Below are 22,123 nucleotides of genomic sequence, written 5' to 3'. Positions count from 1 at the left end.
AGACCGAAAGTGGAAGCATTAGCACAACGCGGTTGATGTAGTCGTACGTCTTCACGATCCGACCGATCAAGTACCGAACGCACGGCACCTCCGAGTTTTGCACACGTTCAACTCGATGACGTCCCTCAAACTCCGATCCAGCCGAGTGTTGAGGGAGAGTTTCGTCAGCACGACGGCGTGGTGACAATGATGATGTTCTACTGACGCAGGGCTTCGCCTAAGCATCGCTACGATATGATCGAGGTGGATTATGGTGGAGGGGGCACCACGCACAGCTAAGAGATCAAGAGATCAATTGTTGTCACTTTGGGGTGCCCCCTTGCCCCTGTATATAAAGGAGTGGAGGAGGGGGAGGGCCGGCCCTATCTATGGCGCGCCCTAGGGGAGTCCTACTCCCACCGGGAGTAGGATTCCCCCTTTCCTACTAGGAGCCCTTCCAAGTAGTAGAAGTAGGAGGTAAGGAAAGGAAAGGGAAAAGGAGAAGGAAGGAAGGGGGCGCCCCCCTCCCTAGTCCAATTCGGACCAGCCCATGGGGAGGGGTGCGGCCACCCTTTGAGGCCTTTCTCTCCTTTCCCGTATGGCCCATTAAGGCCCAATACGAATTCCCGTAACTCCCCGGTACTCTCGAAAATACCCGAATCACTCAGAACCTTTCCGATGTCCGAATATAGTCGTCCAATATATCGATCTTTACGTGTCGACCATTTCGAGACTCCTCGTTATGTCCCCGATCTCATCCGGGACTCCGAACTCCTTAGGTACATCAAAACACATAAACTCATAATATAACCGTCATCAAACTTTAAGCGTGCGGACCCTACGGGTTCGAGAACTATGTAGACATGACCGAGACACGTCTCCGGTCAATAACCAATAGAGGAACCTGGATGGTCATATTGGTTCCCACATATTCTACAAAGATCTTTATCGGTCAGACCGCATAACAACATACGTTGTTCCCTTTGTCATCGGTATGTTACTTGCCCGAGATTCGATCGTCGGCATCTCAATACCTAGTTCAATCTCGTTACCAGAATGTCTCTTTACTCGTTCCGTAATACATTATCTCGCAACTAACTCATTAGTTGCAATGCTTGCAAGGCTTAGGTGATGTGCATTACCGAGAGGGCCCAGAGATACCTCTCCGACAATCGGAGTGACAAATCCTAATCTCGAAATACGCCAACCCAACAAGTACCTTCGGAGGCACCTGTAGAGCACTTTTATAATCACCCAGTTACGTTGTGACGTTTGGTAGCACACAAAGTGTTCCTCCGGTAAACAGGAGTTGCATAATCTCATAGTCATAGGAACATGTATAAGTCATGAAGATGCAATAGCAACAAACTAAACGATCAAGTGCTAAGCTAACGGAATGGGTCAAGTCAATCACATCATTATCCTAATGATGTGATCCCGTTAATCAAATGACAACTCATGTCTATGGTTAGGAAACATAACCATCTTTAATCAACGAGCTAGTCAAGTAGAGGCATACTAGTGACACTTTGTTTGTCTATGTATTCACACATGTATTATGTTTCCGGTTAATACAATTCTAGCATGAATAATAAACATTTATCATGATATAAGGAAATAAATAATAACTTTATTATTGCCTCTAGGGCATATTTCCTTCAGTCTCCCACTTGCACTAGAGTCAATAATCTAGTTCACATCGCCATGTGATTTAATACCAATAGTTCACATCACCATGTTATTAACACCCATAGTTCACATCGACATGTGACCAACACCCAAAGGGTTTTCTAGAGTCAATAATCTAGTTCACATCGCTATGTGATTAACACCCAAAGAGTACTAAGGTGTGATCATGTTTTGCTTGTGAGAGAAGTTTAGTCAACGGGTCTGCCACATTCAGATCTGTACGTATTTTCCAAATTTCTATGTCAACAATGCTCTGCACGAAGCTACTCTAGCTAATTGCTCCCACTTTCAATATGTATCCAGATTGAGACTTAGAGTCATCTGGATCAGTGTCAAAACTTGCATCGACGTAACCCTTTACGATGAACCTTTTGTCACCTCCATATTCGAGAAACATATCCTTATTCCACTAAGGATAATTTTGACCAATGTCCAGTGATCTACTCCTAGATCACTATTGTACTCCCCTGCCAAACTTAGGGCAGGGTATACAATAGGTCCGGTACACAGCATGGCATACATTATAGAACCTATGGTTGAGGCATAGGGAATGACTTTCATTCTCTCTCTATCTTCTGTCGTGGTCGGGTTTTGAGTCTTACTCAACTTCACACCTTGTAACACAGGAAAGAACTCCTTTTTGACTGTTCCATTTTGAACTACTTCAAAATCTTGACAAGGTATGTACTCATTGAAAAACTTATCAAGAGTCTTGATCTATATCTATAGATCTTGATGCTCAATATGTAAGCGGCTTCACCGAGGTCTTTCTTTGAAAAACTCCTTTCAAACATTCCTTTATGCTTTGCAGAATAATTCTATATTATCTTCGATCAATAATATGTCATTCACATATACTTATCAGAAATGCTGTAATGTTCCCACTCACTTTCTTGTAAATACAGGCTTCACCGCAAGTTCCATGCAGCATTGCTCAAATAAGAAACCTCCCCCGCCATCCACGCAGCAAAATCACCTCCTTTTTACTAATCTCGATTCTATAATTTTTTAGGTCAATATAATTGAGATTCGTATAGATAGCACACAGGAGTAAAACCAAGTGGTATGGTTAAGGGCATCCACAATGTGTAGCCAAATGTGAAAATAGCTTTTGGCATCGTGGGAACCATTGTGGATGGTGTTGCCAAAGCCAAAAAGATGGAACCGAAGCTCCCTGATTGATTGATTGAAGGAATAGAAAAATGCAACGTCTCTCCTCTTTCTCCCATGCTTGTACGCATGTAGTACAGTATAGAGCATAGAGTCTACTTCCCTGTCCCTTCTATCACAAATCACAAAGCAGTGAGGCGTCAAATCACAAAAGCACGGATGAAGCAACCATCATTTCACTCTTCGGTGACTCCGCTTCTCCATCGTCTTCTTCGAGAAGCCATCTCACCGCATTAGTTACTCCAAGTAGTACTAGTAAAGGACTTCCTGGATGCAAATAAGGCGGTTGTCTCTGCTTGCAGGCGGCACTTGCGAACGACTTACCGTGGTCTCCCTCAATGGTGTTCTCCATCGAACAAACTTCACCAAACCAGAAAAAAAATATTGTCGACGTCACCGCAATGGGGAAGGAAGTCAAATATAGTTACTACCTCCATTTTTTTGTACACAAGGCCAGTATATCAAAATTACAATTTGCAAAGGGCCACTAACACTAATTGAGGCAAAATTGATGGGGTTAGCAACCAAGGACATTAATATCCCCTGCATGCATGCGGAAGTGAGAAGGTTGGTTTGCATGGCGCTGCATTAATCAAGCGATGATGAGTGAGATGGTTAGCTCTTTGGTCTTTTGAGAAAAAATACGCATTAATTGACACATGAAATGAGGATTTGTATCAATTAAATCCCGCGAAGGAAAACCCAGCCTTTCTTTTGTAACACTAGTACTCCTAGTACGTACGTACTTATCCTGTTTGGGTCTAGGCCTTGCATTGCCAAACTTCGCCACACATTTTTGCCAAGCTTGCCTAAAGTTTTCAAAATGAGAAGGAGGTCCACTTGCGCACGGCTATCGCGGTCACAGCGCACCCTCACACGGTCGCTCCTACACGCCGCGGTCGCACCGCACCCTCACACAGTCGCTCCTGCACGCCGCAAACCCAACCAAGGGAACGCACCCTCACTGACATGTGCTGTCGCATGTGAACACACCAAACTCAGCCATCCTATCGCTGACACATAATTTTCATTTCATAGAGTATGTTTATCCAACCGCATGTTGGGGAGTATCCGTACGGCCCATGCGGCGGTCTGTTGAGGAAGAAGAAGAGGTGAGGAAGAAGGAAAGAACGGTTAGGAGACGTAGGATATTCATCCAACCGCCTGAAATGGTAGACTGACCCAAGTCAGGAGACTTGCATAACAAATATATGCTTTTACACAGCAAAAGATCCATAAAAACAACAACATAAAGAAAAACTATCACTGCTCGCGGAAAGAGACGACCTCGTCGTCTTTGGCTGCCGGCGCAAACCAGCCTTCGCAGCCGACATGTGTCTCCACACCGTGGTTGTCCTCTGCCTCCAGCTACTCGTTCAAGCGGAGCGTGCGGGCGCTCTGCACAGACAAGAGCACAGCCCGGTTCAAGTCGAGGACGTCCGGTTCTGCCTGCAGGAGGGCCTCGATGGCAGCGGCATCCGCGTGCTCCGCGTCGAGTCAAGCCTCCGCTGCCCGGTTCAAGTCTAGGTCGTTCGGTTCCGCCTGCAGGAGGGCGCCGATGAGAGCGGCATCCGCGCGCTCTGCGTTGAGTCGAGCCTCTGCCACCCGGTTCAAGTCCAGGACGTCCGGTTCCGCCTGCAGGAGGGCCTCGATGGCAGCGGCATCCGTGCGCTCTGCCTCAAGTTGAGCCTCCGCCGCCCGGTTCACACCCACGACATCCGGTTCCGCCTGCAGGAAAGCCTCGATGGCAGCGGCATGCGCGCGCTCCACGTTGAGTTGAGCCTCTGCTTTCCGGTCCTCCTTTAGTATCGCCATGTTGAACCGCTGGTCCGCCTGCACCATGGGGGACTCGGATGCCAGCACGAAGTCGACGTCCATCGTCTCATACCCATCGGGGGCCTTCTACACAGTGACCTCCGCCATGAACATTGGATTGGCTTCCTCCTCCTCGTAGCTTGGCTCTAGAGAACTCGGGGATTGGCCAGTCGCAAAGCGAGCTTGGGAACGGAGGTCTGTGGCACCGACCGCCGCCGCGATTTCTGCGCGGCGCTCCGGCGTCAGCATCTTGTAGTAAGTGATATTGTGTCGCACCATGGCTTTCCGGCGAACTAGGGAACGCTTGATGCGGGCTAGGGGATCGAAAGGTGGGGGAATGGGCTAGAGATTTGGTGTGGTTTTAGGGCAGTGGCTAGCGTAGGCCGAGCAGCGAAGGTTCTGGTGTGAATAGTGGTTTCGGTGACGACCGGTCAATTGGTTTTGACTGTACATCGCTCTTGTCGCGTTCGCGTTGCAGCCCGGCACGCTGGACCCTCCATGTCGCTCACCGAATGGAACACGCTTCGTCTTGCGTTTTCGCTCACTTGTGGGACTGCAGTTGAGAGCAAACAGACGTCCCTCCCCCTCCCCCGCTCGCGTCATTTATCATACCACCACTCCCTCCATTTTATGCGGAGTAAATAAAAACAGAGGGAGTATACTAGGATGAGGATCCCCTGACGTGGCTGAACCCATTGAGTAACTGACATGCGGGGCCTAGCAAGCATGGGGTCCACCAGTAAGTGACCGAAAGCGAAGGTAAGGTAGGGATACCTACGTCAGAGGATCCACTTCCACTATACTACTTTGACCAAATGTTAGAGTAATAATCTATGACATGGAACTTACACAAATGTTAGAGTAATAATATATGACATGCAACTTACACAAAGCATACAGGGTCTAATGCGTTTTTCGAGGCTAACTTTGACCAAATGTTAGAGTAATAATATATGACATGCAACTTACACAAAGCATACTCCCCTTTCTTTTTCACATCTCTGTCCTCCACATAGGCCCTATATAAATGGAAGGAGGGAGTACTACTATGAGCACTGCATACTCTAGTACAATGTTGTCAGTACTCCACTAAGAGTACGTACGAATCTAACAATATTGATTGGGTGTTGTTGAATGTTGATACCTTGTTGATCAAAGTAGATATACTTTGACTACACATAAAACTTATATGTAAACTAGAAAGGATATGAGGGAGTATATTGTACGTTCAAAAATGAAACGAACATTGAATACCCTTTATATATGATTTGCGGATGCTATGTTCACCGGTTCAAAATTTTGAATCCGCCTTAGGTATCACGTGCCCCCACTCGTTCCCTCCTGATTTCATCTCGGGGTCCGGAGATCTATTGAAAGAGGACTAGGGTGGGTACATGTGAATGATACTCGGCGGAATGTTCAAATGAGGCATGCGGGAGGATGGACTCGACTGGAGGGCGACATGATCGATGGAGAAGAGAGTTGGAGAGGAATGAGAAATAAGCAAACGCCACAGGATTATACTTGAATGGCTCAAATAAACAATAAGTTGTCTCGCTTGGCCTACATAGTGAAAGGCCTAATGCGCAACGCGGAGCACTGACGCTCGAATATGGCCGGGAAAACAGGGAAACAGACATGTGGGGCACACCCGTCGGGACGATGTAGCGCAGACTAGTCCAATGGAGGAGCTGGCCCACGACATCCTCGCCACCGACAACCGTTCATGTGGGTCATTGGGGCCAGCAACGGGGCACAGCTCCAGCACCACCTCTGGACACGGTGACTGCGGTGAGCGACATGCTCATGTCATCGCTAGACATGGGCGGTTTCAGTTTGCTGAGGGTGGCGTTAGTGCTATGGCACGACCAACGGTATGTTTGGTTTGTGCCCAAGGTTGCCCCATCAAAGCATTGGGCAGCCAAAATTTTGGCTGAGGTATTGGTTGCCCATGATTTGGCCGACATTGGCAAGAAAAATGAACTTGAGTTGGCTAGAGTTCATTGGCATGCCAAAGAAATGGCAACCATCCAAACAAAGACCAATCTTTGGGTCATGACCAAACTTTTGGTTGAGGTATTGGTTGCCCATGATTTGGCCGACATTGGCAAGAAAAATGAACTAGAGTTGGCTAGAGTTCATTGGCATGCGAAAAAATGGCAACCATCCAAACAAAGACCAATCTTTTGGTCATGACCAAAATTTTGGCAAGGTGCACTTTGGCCACAATCCAAACACACCCCAACACCCAGCTCGTCGAGGATGCACGGGGCGCCGCGACGCGTCTGCAGAGTGGTGTAGCACGGCCAACTGCATCCTCTGGACCTGACACCATGCCGGGTCGTCTTGCTTTTTCAATGACATGCGGGGATCGCATGTGAGCAAAGGGCATCTCCAATGTTGCCACGACCGCAGCTGACTACCCTGGCACACCAAAACCCTCGTGCGGTGTGTTCCCAGCCGGCGCCAGCTGCCCGCGTTCATGCCGTCCGTTCGTATGTCATCATTAAGAGGCTCGGTGCCCGCGGAACCAACTCCGGCGACTTAATGACGCACTCGGACGCTTGGCCTCACCGGAATGCTTACTTAAAGCGGCAATGCCCAGCTAACCTCCACACCATAGCGCATCGTCCTCCTACCTGGAACCACATCCGCCATGACCGCAAGCGCGAACGCTCTGTGGGAGAGCTTGTCTTCGGGGATGGAGCTCGAGGTTGCCGCCCTCGCTCAAGTCGCCGCACAAGCGGTGGCCACGCTGGTGGCCGAAGACGGGAGCACCGTCATCCATGCATCCTACTTGCCTCCATCTAACGTCCGGCACCGCCGAGGTTGGGACTCCTCCGAGGATGAGTAGGGCATGGGAGGCGGCAGGGCATGGTGTGCCAACTAGCCGGTCCGTCTCCCGTGTTCTACTTTTCCTCGCCGGAGACCGCACCTTCACTTCACGGGTCTTGAACCCCGCCCCCGTACATGGAGATCAAAGATGGAGGACGTCGGTCGCCACCGTAGAATAGGTTTAGGGTCGGGTTTCTTTTATTTTTTTTGTCCTATAAAAGTTCGAAATGTAATGAAAATCTGCCCTGTTTGCATTAATCTCGGCCGGTGTATATGAACTTTCACAATAATATACATATTGTAGGAGTACTAGCAAGATGCCCGTGCGTTGCACGGAAGATCAAGATCTAGTGGGAGAAAAGGATGAACGAGGGAAAGCCTTATCTGCAAATGTGGAGAGGAGTGCGGGTAAATTGTCATAGTTTCCTTCCTATCCGTTAGATATAGATCGGACGGCCTATATTGCAGGATCGGACACATCTTTCTACATCTACGGGAACCTATGAAAGGGTTAACGTAAATTGCCTATCTCTCTCCTCCCCTGATTTTCATGGTTGTGGGCCCCTCCCTCCCCCCAATCTACAATCAACAGCTCACTCGTTTCACATTACGTTGATTACGTAACTGGGATTACGTAGGTGTAGCATTACTCGTCCTAAAAAACCCAACTAAGCCAACCTCCCAGCATATCGCGCGGGAAAAGACCCGGCCGCGCCGTTTTAGTCAAGATTACTAGATTACTAGTAGTAGTATCGATGGATCGCGCGAAGCAACAAATTTTTTTTATGGGGCGAAGCACCTAGTTTAAAAGGAAAAAATGCGGTACACTCACAGCACTCCTGTCGCGGTCGCATTGCACCCCAAACACGTTCGGTCCTGCACACGGCTCACGCAAACGGAACGTGCTTCGGCTTGCCTCTTCACTGACAAGTGGGACTGCACTCAGAGAAACCGACCATGCGCCAAACTCCCCCCGCCCACTGCGCGAAAATCCTCCCCCCCACACCCAAAAATTCCCCTCAAATCCGATTCAACCGCCCTTCGGCCAACTAGCCAATAATATTCCACGAACCCCCCTCCCCCCTGTCCCCCTCCACTCCATTCGCTCCGCCAAAGCCGCCCTCCCCACCGCGCCGATACGTCGGCGCCGCAGTTCGGTGATCCTCTCGCTCCCACAGTACGCTCTTGTAGACTGCCGTCCTATAGCCGCGCCGCCACCTCTGGCTACGTTCTTGTGGAGGCGCACGGCGGTCAGCGCCACCACCGCTGGTGACGTTCATGTGGAGACGCACGACGGTCAGCTTCTCCCACGGTACGCTCATTCTAGACTGAGGCCCTGTTCATGTCGGTGTAGCGCTGAATGTTAGCTGATAGACGCTGTTAATCTCACTGTTTGCCGAAGTAGTTTACTGTCAATATGCTCTGCTTAAGAAGCTTCCTTGCCCTGTTCTGCACTCAATCTGCTTAGCTGAGATGGCATGCCAAGGCCGATTAGTTGCTAAAATATCCTGCCATATATTTATTGTGACGTAGATTGCCATGGTCTAGTAGCCAATCTGTTAGCTGAAATAGCTCTACACCATTTTATACTCGATCTTTGTTGCTGCGATGGCCTTCGATAGTTTGATGGCTGTGTGCTCGGCCTCATTGACTGCTGAAACAGCCTGCCATAATTTGGCACTCAAATCTGTTTGCTGAATTAGCTTTACATATATTTCGTTACTTAGATCTGCTCGTCCAAATATCTTGCCATAGCTTTAGACATCGACCTAGGTATTTTTTTTCTGGACTTCATAAAAAAGCATATATGTTTTTCCTGTAATATCTAGTAGAAGAACTAATTTGTATGTCTAACAGATGGACAGGACTTGGATAAATTCTGCTCGAAGATTCTCCGCTGCATATGTCGAGGGGGTTGAAAACTTCATGAACTTTATCAGAGCTGAGTACGGTGGTCCGAAATCAGATGTGCTCTGCCCGTGTAGCAGTTGTATGAATTCAGTTACAAGACCCCAGTCAACTGTGCAAAATCATCTACACTTGTATGGGATGTCGGTCACATATACTAGGTGGGTTCATCATGGTGAAGCTGTGAACGTCAATGTTATTGACTACGTGGAAGCAGCAGATCACCATCTTGATCTGCCTGATGCTCAGGTGGAAGAGGAGGAGGAGGTGGTGGTGGCGGAGCCAGTGAGTTTGACCAACATTGAAACAATGCTATGAAATGCTCGTGCATTCCGTGAACTTTCACCTGCAGAAGAAAAACGGTGGGCCTGCATGTTGGAACAATGCAACGTTGCTGTCACCCCAGGAAATAAGCTGTCAATATTCTCAGCTATGGTCACCTTTCTTCAGGTGAAGACATCTGAGCGGATGACCAACAAATCATTCGATGCGATGTTGGCTTCTTTCCGCGAATCTTTCCCAGATGCGTCTGAGCTGCCACACACCTACAGTAAAATGAAGAATTTCCTTCGTGAAGTTGGAATTGGATATGATATGATCCATGTTTGTAAGAATAATTGTGTTCTGTTCCGGAAGGATTATGCCAACTTAAGTGAATACCTGAAATGCAAATCATCAAGATGGAAAGATGGAAATGTTGTGAAGAGCATTCCTCATAATGTTCTGAGAAATTTTCCAATTACACCAAGATTGCAGAGGTTGTTTCATGATGCTGAAACAAGAGAGGATGTACTGTGGCATTCTAGGAACCAGGAGTACAGAGATCAGAATGTAATGAGCCATCCATCTCATGGTAGTGAGTGGAAAAGCTTCAATGATAAACACAAAGAGTTTGCTGCTGACCCAAGAAACATTAGACTTGGCTTAGCTTCAGATGGATTTAACCCATTTGGCCACCAGAGCGCCACATATAGCATGTGGTCAGTGCTTGTTATCCCTTACAACATGCCTCCAAATGTCTGCACCAAAGAATCAAACTACATGATGGCCTTGCTCATCCCAGGTCCAAAAAGTCCTGGAAAGGATTTTGATTTGTTCATGGAGCCTCTTGTGGAGGAACTTCAACAGCTATGGAAGGGTGTTCTCACTCGAGACCTATATAGCAGCCCACCAGCTGATTTCTTTCTGCGTGCTGTTATAATTTGGTGCATCCATGATTATCCGGCTTTGGGCACTATGTCAAGGCAAACGACACATGGTTACAATGCATGTGTTCGCTGTGATAGGAATCCGCTATGATACGCAATACTTAGCAAGATCTGTTACATTGGACACCGTTGTTTCCTTGCCAAGGACAAGCCGCATCCTAGAAAATACCGAAGACATGTGTTCAATGCAAAGCATGAAAACCGTGATGCGCCAAAGAGGCTCACCGCCGATGAGTTGCAAGTGGAATTAGAGAAGGTCAGGCATATTACACCAAGAAACCATCCTCGTAATGGTAGCGGGAAAAGGAAGCGTGGCAGGGTAGAAGAGAGATTATTGTTTACCCGTAGGTCCACTTTGTGGGACTTGGAGTATTGGAAAGATTTGGATCTGCGACATAATCTTGATGTGAGGCACATCGTGAAAAATATATGTGACAGCATTATCGGCACACTTCTTAATATTGAAGGCAAGACGAAAGATACCTTAAAATCTAGGATTGATTTGACACACCTGGGTATCAGAAAGGATTTGCAGGTGCAAGATGAAGGTAAACCACGGGATATGGCACCAGCTGTGTACGTCTTGGACAAGGTAAAAAGAAAAGAATTCTGCGAGGTCCTGTCATGTGTTAGATTCCCACATGGAGTTGCTTCCAACCCTGAAAGGAGAGTCAGTACAGATGGAAACAAGGTACAAGGGTTGAAAACTCATGACTGCCACGTCCTAGTTCAAAGGGTTTTACCTATTATCCTTAGAGGATTGGGCCGCCCTGACTTATACAGAGCAGTTGCAGAGTTGGGACAATTCTTCAGGGAACTCTGCAGTAGGAATATCAGGATAGATGCTTTGGAGCGTCTTAGAGACAAGATACCAACTATCCTATGCGACCTTGAGAAGATATATCCTCCAGCCTTCTTTGATGTGATGGTGCATTTGGCTGTTCATCTACCTGATGAGGCACTACTTAGAGGTCCAGTACAGTATGGCTGGATGTACCCTATTGAAAGGCGGCTAGGCACTTTCAAGGGCTATGTTAGGAACAGAGCTAGACCCGAGGGTTCCATTGCAGAGGCCTACATTGCTACAGAAGCATTGACATTCTGCTCAAAATACATTGAAACAGCTGATCAGCTTAGCAAAGAGGTGGGTGAAGACAATCCCGGGCTCAATGTTTTCGATTATTCTGTTCGAGTTACAGGGAAGAGTCGACAAGAGGACAAACCTAAAGATTTGGACAAAATGGTTTGGTATGTGTTGAATAACTGTCCTGAGATACTACCTTATATCAAGTAAGTGCAGTACTGCAGCTTATACATCGTAATCTACTAAACTTGCAGCACATTCTTATATATTTAGATGTTTGACGCGATCACTATGTTGTGCAGCATCTACAAAGAGGAGTTACTGCCGCAAAATCCAAGAAACATTGACAAACTGGTTATGGCAGGATTTGCGAAATGGTTCAAGAACCATGTAAGCTTTTGAAGTGCACTGTCAGTTTTTTTAATATATTGAGTACATAAGATGATCAGCTTGTCTATTTTCTAACCATAGGTTAAGAAGATGCGGGAGGATGGGCAGGCAGTTGATGATGCCCTTTACTCACTAGCAATGGGTCCTGATACTCGGGTAAGACATTATGAATCTTGCGTTGTTGGAGATGTGCGCTACAACACCCTTGCACGAGACGAAGGCAGGAAGACACAAAACAGTGCCATCATGAGCACGGATACGTATGACAAAGAGACAACTGAAATGTATGCTAACATAACAGACATTATTCAGTTGCAGTATATCTCCAGTTTCGAGGATCATCGGTGTGTGGTTCTGTTGTGTTGTCGTTGGTATAACCTGTTTTCCAGGATCGCAAAACCCAGAGCTGATGATTATTTCAAATCCATCAATGTCAAGGCGGCGTACCAGACCAACGAGCCTTTTATTTTGGCAAATCAAGCAACACAATATTTTTCTTGGAAGACACATTTGCACGTAGCGATGACTGGAGAGTATTGCAAAGGTTTGAGCAGAGGAATTCGTTTAATGAAGTTGCACAACAAGATGATGCTTACACTGCTCCTGATGTACAAGATAACACAGATGTTCCTAATATCTTTGAGAACCATCACGTCAATGACGCCGGCGAAAAGATTGCCTGTCGTGCTGTGGACATACAAGAGTTGATCAAGAAGAAGCCAACGTTCGAGGACGTTGAGGACGAAGAAGAAGATGACACCATGGGGAATTACGATTCAGACTGATACACATGGCGAAGATGTTGACGCTGCTGCTGCGGATGATGATTACATTGCTTTTGTCGTATTTGCCTGTCAGAAGACGTTTTTTTATCTACTATGTGAAATTGTGTTTGCTATGACAACTGAAACCTGATGAACATGTTGTTTAGTATTTTGCTGTGAGAACATCACTTGTTATGTATGCTGATTTGTGTTTGGTGATTGTATGACAACTAAAACATGATGACATTGTTGTTTAGTTGTACTCATATTTGGCTGTGAAACTTGAATTTGATGACATAGTTTGCTGTTGGACTGCAATTTGCTCGACGTCTTCGAATGAGAACAAAGCTGACCCGACAGGGCCTCTGCTATTTATTTATTTATATGAGCAAAAGGGGATACCCCCTGATTTCCGTTAATAGAAATCATTAGATGTTCACAACACTACGCCCAGCCTGCTACACAGGTTTCATTCATTACTAGTTTCAGCAAAGTGCTCATGTCGTAGCCACTGAATACATCACGAGTGCTACATACACTGCAAATAAAGAGACAATCATCCTACAGAGCACATCGATTTTGCCCATTATCTTCACAAGCTCTTTCATCTCCTCATTGCTGTCAAGGCCGTTCAGCAGCTGTTGCTTGGCCATGATCAGAGGAACTGCATCTTTAACCTTCTGCTCTGCATCTTCCTCTTCTGTTGTTCCTTCAGTTACTTGTCCAACACCCCAACCTGCTGGTATTGGGATTCCTCGGCTAACCAAATAATCAGCGTAGTTGCATTCCCCCACATCAGCAACTTCCCAGAAATACAAATCACATGAATCTTCCCTTTTCTGCACGAATCAAATTGGTAGATCATCAACCAAACTATTAAAAAAATCAGCAACTAAAAGCAGCAGAACAACACTTAAAAATATTATTACCCCATGATTCGGGCATTTGTAGAAGACTCGGCTAGGGTTGCGGATTGTGGTTGAGACGCGACGGATGACTCTGCGTGATTTGCAGCAGTGGCACCACACCAACAGCGGTGGGTTGCGATGAGCAATCGGCTGCGGTGCGCGTGCCGGTGAGGGTGTGATGAGACCCACAGGTGATGGTACGGGTTGCGACTTGGCGCATATCTGGTTGTTGCCTGCTGAAGAGCAGGTGGACGAGCAACCAGCGGACATGGTTGCTGCGGCCAGAGCTTCTAATGCTAGGCAGAGTAAGTAGAGAAGAGGAGAAGCGAACGTTGGATATGTCAGTTTCATTACTTGCAGAGTAGCATAGCACCACATATAGTCATAGTCTAGTTTTCGATTCGAACCAGCTACAGGAGCACATCTTTTTTTTTCTAAAACTCGGCAACGTATCTTTACTGGTACACTAGCTTGTTCTGTATGCCTTCGCAAGTCTTTGATTTTCTTTCCCTTTTTTGCGAGGAAGGAAGGAGGACAAAATTGAGAGTTCCTAGGACTCGAACCCAAGACCTCTCGGTTGAAAACCAAGGGTGCTAGTCACTTATGTGGCGAACGTTCCCTGTGAGGAGGACGGCAGACGAACGCATTTTCCTCGCAGTTTTCTTCCTATATATAAAAAAGTATGCTACTTGGTATCCGCTTAGTCAACAAACGATTGTGCCAACCTTAACCGTTGGATTGACATTCAACGTCTGTCGCGTTTCTTCAGTCTCTTCTTCCTCGAGCCGCCAAAGCCAAACCAGCGCCGGCGGGACCGCCTGCTCCCGCCTCCCACAGCTGGCTGTGATCTGCCCTGGCTCCTGTCCGTTCCCGTCCGAGGCCTCAACATCGTCCTCCGCCTTGGTTCGCTCGCCGCGGCACCGCCCTCCGGTGTTGTCAACATGGTCAACAACCGAGAGGAATAAGGAGATGACTGTACATGGTGAGGATGATAGTAGGGACCCAGCAACGCGCGCAGTAATTTTGTTTTTTCGGGACGGAGAAGGGTATCAACTGGGTTGTGTGGGACCTGTGGCCCGTCTAGCCCAGGCTTTTATTCATATGTTTAGCACATGACCAGCCCAGTTTGTTTTTTCCTTTCTGAAAATTGCTAGCCAGCTATTTTGTTTTTTGCTGAATAACCAACGTAGGCCTACTAGCGTTTCTACGCCCTGCTGGGTCGATAATCTTTCAAGACGAGGAGGGATGCATTTTGCCCAGAACATGGGCTATAAGTAATAAGAAATGGGCTATAAGTAATAATAAATGGGCTGTAAAAGGAATAATACAGCAAACAGACAATTAGTTCCAAAATACTGTTTTCTTTCGGACTTTGATATTTTAAATTTCATTGTTTTGGTGCGGGTAAAATTTCATTGAATTTAAATTAAGGTATATTTAGATTTAAAATTAATTTGAATCTAGCTAGAAATTATGGGCTGTATGCTGTTTGGGACAGATTTGGAGGCTGACTTGTGGGTCCACTAGGTTGACGTGTACTCTGGCTTTGTCAACTTAGTCCACAAACGATTCTAGCAGCAGTGACCGTTGGATGTTAATCCAATGGCCGTGCTGCTTCTTCAATATCTGATCTTCTTGCTCCAGCCGCCCAAACCAGCTCCGGTGGGACTGCCTGCTCCCGCCTCCCATGGCCGGCTGTGCTGCCGCACAGGCCGCACCGCCCCACCCTACTTCATTGCTGGCCAGACCATTCCTCTACTCACCCACACCTCCTGTTATTTTCCGGCGACGGCAGCTAGACCAGTAGCCCTCGTACTCCCCACCACATGGGTAACCATTGCCGAGTCTTCCCCGGCTCCGTGTCATTCCCTTCCTAGGCCTCGCCGTCGTCCACCGCCACGGTGCTCTTGGCGCGGCCTGGTCAACTTGGTCAACGAATGACATCCATCGGCCATGGACTGTACACGAAAAATAATGATTCCTCCACCTGACAGCTAGGACCCACCGGAAGGGCCTCTATATCTTCGCTGAGATGTCGGACCCACCAGCTATATCTTCGCACGCAAGGAAGTTCCTCCTTATTACGCACAAAAAATGAATATCCCCCTGCTAGCTAGGAACCACCATAGTGGGAGGATGACTTGTGGGCCAACAAAGTTGACGGGGACGGAGGGCTTTGTCAACTTAGTCAATATGAATGATTCTAGCTCCAGTGACCGTACGATGTCCATCCAACGGCCGTAGTGCTTCTTCAACCTCTGGTCTTCTTGCTCCAGCCGCCCAAAGTAGCGCCGGTCATTCCGCATGCTCCTGCCTCCCATGGCCGGCTGTGCTGCCGCGGAGGTCTCACAGCCCCCTACTATTCCCACCCCTGGCCAGGCCCTGCAGCGATGGCAGGCTCACACCGCAGCCGAACCAGTGAACCCTCGTACTCCTCTCCGCGCGGGCTTCCACTGTCCCGTCTTCCCCTGCTCCGCGTCGTCCCCTTACTAGGCCTCGCCGTCGTCCACCGCCATGGTGGTCTTCGCACGGCGTGGTCAACATGGTCAAGGAACGACTTCCATCGGAAGAGTACTGTACGTGGAGAGGCTGACAGCTGGGTCCACGGACACAGCCCAGTTTTTTTGTGATTTTCCAAGTAAGTCCCTTTGTTAGGCCTGTTGGGCTGCAAATCTTTCAAGACGAGGAGAGCTTTCGTTCGGCTGGCCGAGAAAATGGCCCATCAGTAATGAGAAATGGGTTGTACATTTTTAAAACACATCAAACCGGCAATTAGTTTCAAATATCTTTTTTTTTCATTTCAAGATTTTAAATAACATTAATTTTTATGTGTGGAGAATTTGTTGGATTTTATATTGATATACATTTATTTTTAAAATCAGTTTGAATGTGAGTCAAAATTTCGGGATTAAAAATAGTTCGGACCGCACCGAAATATGAAAAAAATCGTATAATTTTTTAAGTGTGGCCAGAATTTGGGCTGTAATGCTAACAAAAAGAATATGGGCTCCAAAAAAACCTTAAGAATTAGCAAATGGGCTGAAAATTATTAGAAATAATGGCAGATGGGTTGTATGCTGTTTTCCACAGATTTGGGGCTTTCCTAAAAAAAGGTTAACGCACAAGCAGTGACTGTTGGAAGTCCATCCAACAGCCGTTGTGCTTCTTCAATCTCTACTCTTCCTGCTCCAGCCGCTCAAACAAGCGCCGGCGGGACTGTCTGCTCCCTCCTCCCCGTGGCCGGCTGTGCTGCTGCACAGGCCTCACCGCCCCACCATACTCCCATCGCTAGCCTAGCCAGCCCTCTACTCACCCACACCTGCTGTTATTCTCCGGCGATGGCAGACGAACCAGTAAACCCTCGTACAGTCGTACTCCCCTCCGCATGGGAAACAACTGCCGAGTCTTCCCTGCCTCCGTGTCATTCCCTTCCTAGGCCTCGCCATCGTCCACCGCCCTGGTGCTCTCGACGCGGCCTGGTCAACGTGGTCAACGACCGACATGCATCTGAAGTGGACTGTACGTGGAGAGGCCGACAGCTGGTTCCACGGCCGCACGCAAGGAAATGCCTCCTTATTACACGCAAAATAATGATTCCTCCACTTGACATTAGGGACCCACCGAAAGGGCCTATGCATTTCGCGAAAAAATGTTACCGCCGCTGACAGCTCGGACCCACTAGCTATATCTTCGCACGCAAGGAAGTGCCTCCTTATTACGCACAAAAAAATGAATACTCCCCCTGTTAGCTGGGACCCAGTATAGTGGCAGGCTGACTTGTGGGCCTACTAAGTTGACGGGACGGAGGGCTTTGTCAACTTAGTCAATATGCACGATTCTAGCTCCAGTGACCGTACGATGTCCATCCAAGGGCCGTAGTGCTTCTTCAACCTCTGGTCTTCTTGCTCCAGCCGCCCAAACCAGCGCCGGTCGTGCCTCGTGCTCCTGCCTCCCGTGGCCGGCTGCGATGCGGTGGAGGCCTCACCGCCCCCTACTACTTCCACCACTGGCCAGGCCATCCCTCTACTCACCCACACCCCCTGTTACTCTGCGGCGACGGCAGCCTCACACCGCAGTGAATCAGTGCCCTCGTACTCCTCTACGCATGGGCATCCACTGCCGCATCTTCCCCGGCTCCGCGCCGTCCCCTTCCTAGGCCTCACCGTCGTCCACCGCCTTGGTGCTCTCGGCGCGGCATGGTCAACGTGGTCAAGGAACGGATTCCATCGGACGTGGACTGTACGTGGAGACGCTGATAGCTGGGTCCACGGCCGCAGCGAGGAAGTGCCTCATTATTATGTGCAAAATAATTATTCCTCCACCTGACAGCGGGGACCCACTGGACGGGCCACCCTATTTCGCCCCCCTGACTGCTGGGACCCACCAGCTACATCTTCGCACGCAAGGAAGTGCCTGACAGTCGGGACCCACCTGGTCGAATTGTACGTAGCGTTGTCATTCTGGTCGTGAACGTGTACGTACATATATATTGGTGGATGTAGAGGCGCACACGTGTCGTAGTAGAGGCGGCCAGGGTGCAAGAAAGAAAATACGGCCACGTATGTGTACATACGGGCGGGGTCTCGAACGCCTACTCGAGCATACGTACGGAGAGGGCTCGTTGACATGGCTGGGTCGGAACAGAGAAACATCATCATCACCGTGTTCATGGGGAGGCAATGAAATGTGTCGTGTTCATGGGGAGGCAACGGAATGCATTGTGTTCATTGGGAGGCAACGGAACGCGTGGGAGCCAACCGGCTGGGTCGGAACGGAATGCGTGGTCGTGTTCATCGGGAGGGCTTGGACGGAACAGGCGATGGAAACGAGGCCTGGCGTACCGCACAACGGAGGAAACGGACCTCCTACGTTCGGAACGGGGTCCTGTTGATCGGGAGGGGTCTTGCGTACCGCAAAATGGAGGAAACGGACCTCCTACGGTCAAAACGGGGGTCCTGTTCATCGGGAGGAGTGTGGCGTACCGCAAAACGGACAAAACGGACCACCTACGGTCAAAACGGGGGTCCTGTTCATCGGGAGGGGTGTGGCGTACCGCAAAATGGGACTCCTCGGGATACTGTTCATCTCCACCGTCGACCCCCTCTAGCCTCCACGAGCTACTGTTCATCCACCGTCGACCTCCTCCAGCCTCCACCTGCGACTATTCATCCACCGGCTCCTGTTCATCCAGCCTCCGCCGCGCGCTACTCCACCGGCTACTGTTCAACCAGCCCTCTCTACGGGCTCCTGTTCAACCACCCCTCCACGGGCTACTGTTCATCCTGCCCTCCACCGTCTACTGTTCATCCTTCCCTCCACGGGGTGATCCTGTTCATCCAGCCCTCCACGGGGTCCTGCTCATCCAGCCCCAACCGGCTCGATCGATCGGGGTCCTGTTCATCCAGAGGCAACACCACGGGGTCCTATTCATCCACCCCCACCGGGAACTGTTCATCCACCTCCCCTCGCAACACTCACTGTTCATCCATAGGCAGCATCAATCGACTTCAGTTAGCAGCAGTAGCGAAGGAATCGCTCGATCGGGTTCAGTTAACAACCATCGATCGATCGCTCGGGTTCAGTAACGTGTTGCCTGCAGTGCAATCGCTCGGGTTCAGTTAGAGCCCAACGCCTCGCTCAGGTTCAGTTAGAGCCAATGCCTCGCACACACGCGCATACGTGTACAAGAGAAACACGCATCGCTCGGCCCCTGACCTCCCACCGTAACCGGGAACTCCCCAAAATTTTCCTCACCCTCGCTTCTACCACGGTTTTTTCCGTCATGGACGGGCCAAAGAGTGTCATGCAGCTGCGGCTCCGTCCCGCCCAGGACGAAAAGCCCATTTTATGTCATGATTTGTTGTCATAGAAGTAGGAGCCCACCACATCTATGATGATACCGGGTTTTGTCATAATTATCGTCATAGAAGTGTCATATGTATGACAGAATTTTTTTTCGTTCGGCCCAAAATGTCACGGATGTGTCTTTTTTTTGGAGTGTAGGCACGCGCAAGTGCCGGACGTCCGGGCTGGGGGCCGGATGTCCGGGGCTTAGGGACGAGCCGGATGTCTGGGGTCTCGGCCGAATGTCCAGGCTGAAGTGGCACTCCGGTTGCTCTCTGGATACGTCGCTGGCAGATTTCCGGGGATGATGCCGGATGTCTGGGGGTTGCCTAGGCGCGGGATGTCCGGGGCTGGCTCCGGATGTCCGGTCGCTGATGCTGCTGGCTGTCTGTTGTGGCAGCTCCTGCGGGGCAGCCTAGGCGCTGGATGTCCGACCTGTGGCCCGGATGTCTGGTCGCTGTAGCTTCACCACCTCCGTCTTATTCCGTCGTCGCTTCCAGGCTTCTCTCGTGGATGGTGTAGTTGTTCCTTGGCGCTTGCACTCCTCCTCAACATCTGTGACCGTGAAGCTCCGACAATACCTATGCATGCACACGGGAGAAGTGTCAAGTAGTATACCATCCTCGAAGGGATCAAGTGAGCACGTGTAAAGGAGATGATTCACCTTTGTGTATGTGAAGTAGATTTCACACGTGTCACTCGCCGAACGGACTCTTGACATGGTGATGTCCATAGGATGCTCCGCATCACGTCATCTCCTAGGATTGTGGTAACCCGTCATGACGTCACCTGCCATTAATACTACACAAGGCTCAAATCTTAATATACCTTCTCTTTTAATGAGGCTCCAAGAGGGGAGGCATCTGTGCTGTCACATATCCATTTTTAGCCTCCTCGATTCCCGCGCATGCCACTTATCTTTCCACCCTTATAAATAGGGCCAGGGGTCCCTTTTCACTTTCCCACCTTACCTTCTCGTCTCCATGTTCTACCTCACGACGCCTCTGCGCCTGACCTCCGCCACCGTCGTCGACCTTCACCACTGCCTCATCTACGGCCGTTGCATCAACCTGAACTGACCAGAGTCCGTCTGTGCGCCTCCGCTGTTCAGCAGCTCTGGTGAGTTTTCCCCTTTCCTCTCACCGTAGACCCCATTAGGGTTTCCACAAGTTCGTCGCAGTTCATCTCCGCCTTTCTTTGTTCTTCACTGTATTTTGAGATTTCAATCCAAACTTTGTACTCCTCCTACGCGGTGGTAGTTGCAGTACTAATTTTTGATATTAAAACATCTCCTCTGCGTGAGAAACCCAATCTGGACACATGAATTGCTCAACTGCTACCACTTAGGTTTAGATATTTTCCATTATTTGAAGTGTCGTAGATCCAAAATCATAGCATCAATCTGTGAAATCTGTTTTTCCAACACTTAGCAACTTTTCCACTCTCAGATCTGTAAATCAATAATTGTGTGGGCGGCTTAGCTCAGAAACCGTAACCCGCCAGGTACCATTAGTCCCCTTTTAAGCCGCTAATAGCTCACATTTATAATTTCAATGCTATCCTCCAGTTTAACACCTTTGCATGCATGCTTCCTTTTGCTTTTAAACCAACAAGCGGCCTAACCACATAATCTTTAAACCGACATAATCCTCCTTTCACATCATCAAAAAATGGCTAATACATACACTGCTGGCAACTGGGTCCGATCCCGGGTCATCGAAGAAGACCTAAACAACTTCGTTGCAACCGGTACCCTAGCCAAGAAAGAGGACATCCACTGGAGGGTCCCTGGTGAAGAAAATCCACCTAAGCCCAAGGACGAAGAATTGATTGTTTTCACTGACCACATGATTTGGGGGTTCAGCCCGCCCGGCTCAAAGTTTTTCCGCGACGTACTGCATTTTTTCCAACTTCACCCTCAAGATATTGGGCCCAATTCTGTGTCCAATATTTGCAACTTCCAAGTATTCTGTGAAGCTTATCTTCAAGAGTAGCCCACAGTTGAATTATTCAGAGAATTTTACTACTTAAACCGCTAGACAGAGTTTACGGACGGGCCCAACTTGGAATTTGGTGGGGTTTCAATTCAGAAGAGGAAAGAAGCCAGCTTTCCCTATGCCAAGCCGCCGAGTCATCCCAAAGATTGGAACCAAACTTGGTTCTACTATCAAAACACATCTCCAGCAGACGAAAATCCTCTGTCAGGTTACCGCAACCACTGGCTTAGCAACACACATCCACTCCCCCCACGGATCAGCACGAAGGAGCGGGCCAAATACGCATCAACTTTTTCAAAGCTCAAAGCCTTCATGGCTAATGGCCTAACCGGCATCGACCTTGTCAATGTTGGGTGTCCTGGAGCATCTTTCCATTAAGTCATCGCGCCGGCTTCATGTGCGAATACACTAGCGATTTAAAAGATCCCCAGCGCCACTGCGACATTCAACTGTCTGACGCAGAAATTACTGAAGCCGCCAAGGCATTGCTGAATGAATCTTTGGCAGATTGCAGTAAACATGACTTAGTCCT

The sequence above is a fragment of the Triticum aestivum genome, chromosome 1A (genome assembly GCF_018294505.1).
Source record: "Triticum aestivum cultivar Chinese Spring chromosome 1A, IWGSC CS RefSeq v2.1, whole genome shotgun sequence".
Classification (NCBI taxonomy): domain Eukaryota; kingdom Viridiplantae; phylum Streptophyta; class Magnoliopsida; order Poales; family Poaceae; genus Triticum; species Triticum aestivum.
Note: the sequence above shows the minus strand (reverse complement) of the source record.